The following is a 6,116-nucleotide window of genomic DNA, read 5'->3' on the forward strand; positions in this document are numbered from 1 at the left end:
TTATTATTTTTAAAATTTATTATTAAAATAAAATTGAAATATTAAATAATTTATTAAAATAAATATGACTAAATATAAATAAGTAAATATGTATGTTTAATAATATTGAAAAATATAATATTTTAAATATTTTTAAAAATAAAAACAAAATTTATTATTAATATAATAATATTAAGCTTGATTTAAGTTAATTTTTATAAAATAAAATAAAATTATCTATAAATGAACTAATTTTCTGAAAATGACTTACGTTTTTTAAAAAAGTAAATCAGTTTAAAGGAAAAATGGTTTATTTTACCTTGACCTGTAAGTCATTTTCCGTTGGCCAAACTATTTTCTGTGAAACAAACATAAGAAAATGTAGAAAACATTCTCCGTAAAACTTTTTACATGTAAACAAATAGACCCTTAATTCTAATTGGTATTTTTAGTCACTCACATAACTTATTTATGAGAAGGATAATTTTTTTTACTAATTTTTATTTTTATTTTTTAAAAAATACTCTTCTTTTTTATTTTAATTTTAAATTTATACTAATTATTATTTTTATTTATATTTAACTATTTTAAGACATGTATTAAATAAATTTGTGTTCTCAGATTTTTATGCATGTTATCGTATGAAAAAACACTTGCTCTGTCTCCCACTAAAATGCTACCAATACCATGAGGTGGTTGGTGCAAGTAAAGTAATCCAACTGACAAAGTGCAGCAATAAGATTTAAGGTTGAATTAATTGTACTGAATTTGTCAAATAAATAAATAAAGTGTACTGAATTTGATAATAAAAATTTTAAGTACACTGAATTGAAAAATTCCAAGGATTGCAAAAGCATTTTAACTAGCTATTTGATTTTTTTTTAAAGAGAAGTTTCAATATTACAAATATAATATACTTACATATATATATATAAAGTAAAATATAAATATAAATATATATTTGAGCAATTATAACGTAGAATTAAATCAGTACGTCTTTAATTTTAATTTTTTTATCATTTTTGCTCTAAATTTTTAAGTTGTAGTTATTTTGTTTTTTCGGAAAAAAATTGATTGAATTGTTTTAATGACACTATCATGACAATCCTTATGCTAGATTCATTGTTAACGTGAATTGTCACTGTAGCAACGTAAAAATTTTGTTTGGTCGCTAGTTGTGGCGATTTATTGAAAGCTTGAAAATTGAGGTTTTGGTTTTATATAAAAAAGGGAGTCGCCACCGATCCTTTTTTCTAGGTGTGATCGGACACCTAATAAATCATCTCTTTTGAAAAGACATTCATTTTTTGAAAAAAATGAAGGCCAAATTTAGGTCTACGTGAAAATCCAGAGGAAAATTAGGGTTCAGGAGTCAGTTACGCGCGAGCAAGGTATTAGCACCCTCGCGACGCCCAAAATTGGTATCTTATAAACACGTGTTATCTTGATTTTCGAAAATACGAGTTCAATATAACATTTAGCCAGGATCCGATTAAAACACAAGAATTTTCAATTTTTATTTTTTTTGAGAAGGACATACCGTTTTAACACGAGCCGACAAATTCCATCCAACATAGCGATGAAATTCGATGACTTAATGTTAAATCGGTACATTGCCTTGATTATTGAAATTAATTAGAAAACAAGAATATGATTTTCGAAGTAGTGCAAAGCAAACTGATATGGAATAAAAATAAATAAAAGAAATAGAAACATATTGAAGCAAATAATAAACATGACAATAATATCAAAAACGATAAAGATGTATGCGGTATTAAGCGTAATATGAGAATTAAATATGAAATGGAAACAATGTATGTATATGTATACACATATAATAATGATTAATATAGTTATGCAAACATGATATTATGAATAGTAATGATGCTACACATACGTATGCTTAATAGTAACAAATAAAATAAAAAATATATATACATAATGGTATTAAAATGATAGATATATAATATAATATGAAGAATGTATAGACATAAGATGATCAAAATACGTAGATGGAATAGTTTAAGAAATATATGTACATGAAAACATTAAAACTAAGTACATAATAAAATATATACAATATGTACCTATGATAATAGTATTTATATAAAAACTATACACATGCTACATAAACACGTATATATATATATAAATAACAGCAGTATTAAGAATATGTACATAAGGTAGTATAAAGAAATATATAACTAATGATATCAAAATGTATACACAATAACATGAACAATATAATATTTCTTTTCTTAGAAAAAATGTATATAACTTATATAATATATATATATACCTACATAATATAATATTTACATAATCTATATATATTGGAAATAATGATGTTAAAGAAAACTATTACAATATTGCATGAATATATATACCTATATATATATTAGAGATATATAATAAGACATATACTAAGGTTAATGATAATAACAAGGATAATATAAAAATATATACATATATGACAAAAACATTCGCTATATTGACAATGATAATTATAATAGTAATAGTGTTAGAAATATACTACATATAGTATTTGAAATCTATACATAAAATAGTAAAAATATATACATAACTTGTATTATTAAAATATATACATAATGTGTACATATATATGTATAAAAATGAATAAAAAATGTATGTACATGACATATATGAAAAATATATACATAATAATATAAAAAAAAACAAGATAATAAGTGATAATAATGAAAATAATAGATATAATAATAAATATAATAAGGTACGAAAATAATACTATACAAAGAGTATATATATGTATACGTACAATAAGATAGATGTATTAACATTAATAATAAATATAATAGGAATATAAATAAATAAGATAATAATAGATACATAGTATGGTATTAAAAATGCATAATAGTATTTAAGAATATATACATAAGATAATATAAAATATGGACATGGGATGGTATATAAGAAAAAATATAACTAATAATATTGAAAACATATACGTAAAATAAGGTGTTTAAAATACATACTTAATATAATATTTAATATGTACATATAAGATAATACAATAACATAACTAATATGGTATTAAAATATATATATAACATAGTATTCAGGAACATATATATAATATATAAAAAATTATATACTACATTAGTATATTTCATACGCATACATATATATAAGATTATACACTAAGACATATAATAAATATAATAAATATAATAAATATAAATATTATAATTAATAAATAACAGAAAATGAAAACAAGTAAATTGAAAATAAAGCAGTAAATTAACAAAAGGACTAAATTGAACATAAAATATAAAACATGGGATAGATTCTAAAATGAAAACAAAAGAGAAGGACCTATTTGAACAAGGGTAAAACTAAGGGGGATTAAAAGCGCAATATTTCAAACTTTCCAAAACGCTGCGCAGAGAGGGATAAAATTGAAAAGCGTTGAAAATTACGGGGCTAAATTAAAACGTAAAAACTTTAATTGCAAAACGTTTAAAAAGCGGAGGGGCTGTAGAAGCCCAAATTGCCCGGGCCCGATTTCATCAAAAACCAACCAAACCTCTAAACCCACTAAAACCCTTAACCCATGACCCATTTACATCTACCCAAACCCATTACAAAACCCAAATATTAAACCCAATTCAAAAGCCCATTAAGCCCCCCCAAAAAAACCTAACCAAAAAAAAAAAGAAAAAAGAAAAACCTAACCCAAAAAAAAACTAAGAAACCCTAGCCACCTAGCCACTTTCCCACTTGCCCTATTTTTCCTCCCATTTTTGATATCCATTGTCTACCACCACCACCTATAAAATAGAAAAAGAAATAATAGAAAATTATGTAAAAGATGGCTATAAAAAGCCATTCAAAAATCATGTAAAAGAGGATGGGGATTTTACAAAGACTGAAGAAGGAGACAAACACAAAAATCCCTTCAAATTTTGAACACAAAAGAAACATCAATAAAAAGGTTGCATTTTTTTTCTTTTTTCCTCTTCTTTCGAATCTTTTTTCTTTTTTTTTGTGTTGTTTTTTTCTTTCTTTATATATACATATATTGTTAAAAAAAATTATTTACCTTTTCCGGCCACCGTGGGCGGTCGCCGGCGGTGGCCGGCGGTGGCCAACGACGGGCGGCGGCCGACGATCGGCCGGTGACCGGCCCCTCTTGGCCGGATTTCCTTTTCCCCCCTCCTTTCTCTCTTCTTTCTCCCTTCCCTTTTTTTTCTTTCTCTCTTCAAAATATTTTTTTGTCAAAAATTGGCCTTAAAGTATGTAGCGCTTTGCGATTTAGTCCCTCTTGCTATGTTATGTTTTGAGGGAAGGAATATTTTCTGTTTTGGCCCCCCACTGTTTCCGCGCGTGTTCAATATAGTCCTTTCCTTTTATTTTTATTTCAATTTTGCCCCAAATATTTTGTTTTTAGTTCAATTTAATCATTTTTTGTTATTTTACTATTTAAATTAATTATTTTAGTATTATTATATTTTATTTACTTATGTAGTGTGTTAATAATTTTTATCATTTCTAATACGTATATATATATTATATGTATTTTATATATATTATGTATATATTTTTTAACGCAATTAGTTATATATTTCTTATACTATTCCATGTATGTATTTTATATCATCTTATGTATATATTCTTAAATATTATTATATATAAATATATATATTAAAATACCATATTGTGTATATATTATTATTACTAATTATTACTATTGCTAGTATTATTATAATTATTATTACATTAGTGTATATTTTATGTACATATATATATTTTTTGTACATATCATTATTTTATATTATTGTTGTAAATTTTTTTTATGTAGATATTTTTTATGTACGTTTCTTAATAATTTCTATTATATGCACATATATATATGTATTTTTATGTACATATTATTATTTTATATTATTATTACCAAATATATCATTTTTCCTGTTTTATTATTAGTACATGATTTGTTTTTATTTTCTTTTTTTTGTAAATATCATTGTTATTGTTATTCTAATATTCTAGTATTCCATGTTAATATTTTTCATTAATGATATCATTTTTTGCGTCATTTATCTATTTTTAATTTCTCACTTTAGGAATATTTTTTCTCAGGTTTTAATTAATTTCAATAAATAAGGCAATGTTTCGCCTTTTGGAACATCGAAGAATTGTGCCCTAACTTACAGGGTTTCGGTTCTCTCGTTGGTTTTAAATAGCTAAATATCCTTTTGAGTTTTGAAATACACGGATTTCCAATTTAAATTAAAAGACGACCTTCTGCTCAGGAATTCATGGTATTGTGTCCTAACTTACGGGATGTGATACTCCGACATCTCGAGATAAGGAAATCATTAAACAAATCGATTTAAGCTAATTCAAGAATTTTAAAATCAGTATTAATAGAAAAAATCGTATTTCAAGTCCCTTCCCGATTTTTTAATTTTCGACATTAAGACAATAACTAATCAATTCGGTACCAATTTTTTGGGCATGTCGAGGGTGCTAATCCTTCCTCGCACGTAACCGACTCCCGAACTCATTCTCTCAAGTTTTGTAGACCAAAGGCCCTGTTTTAGTAAACTAAAATTAATTTATTAAAACAAAGGTGATCCGATCACACCTGATAAAAGATTGGTGGCGACTCCCGTTTAAATGTTCACTTTCAAACAAAGTCGATCCCCGTTTTCAAAAGAATGGTTTCGATAGCTTGGTGACTCCGCTGGGGACCTCTAGAGTCGAGCCTTAAATTGATTATTTTTGTCTTTTGTCAAAAATCAAAAATCAATTTTAAATTTACTGCATTGCACGTTGTCTGTTATTTTCACGACTCTCTTCATAATATGCTTGCTTTAAGTGTCTTACCCCGTATACGCCACGAACAACCAAAGACCCATCACCACATTCCCACAAAACACGGTACCCACTCAAAGCCAGCCCAGAAACAAACCAAGACCAGTAAGGCCTAATCCCGAGAGATCGCAATTTACTCCTATCCCTGTGTCGTATGAGGAACTGTACCCAAAACTTCTGGAGAAGCAATTAATATCTCCCCATTACATGGCACCCCTTAAACCTCCATACCCGAAATGGTACGATCCAAATGCTAGTTGTGCATACCATGCCGGGAA

This window comes from Gossypium hirsutum, chromosome A04 (genome assembly GCF_007990345.1).
Source record: "Gossypium hirsutum isolate 1008001.06 chromosome A04, Gossypium_hirsutum_v2.1, whole genome shotgun sequence".
In the NCBI taxonomy this organism is placed as follows: Eukaryota; Viridiplantae; Streptophyta; class Magnoliopsida; order Malvales; family Malvaceae; genus Gossypium; species Gossypium hirsutum.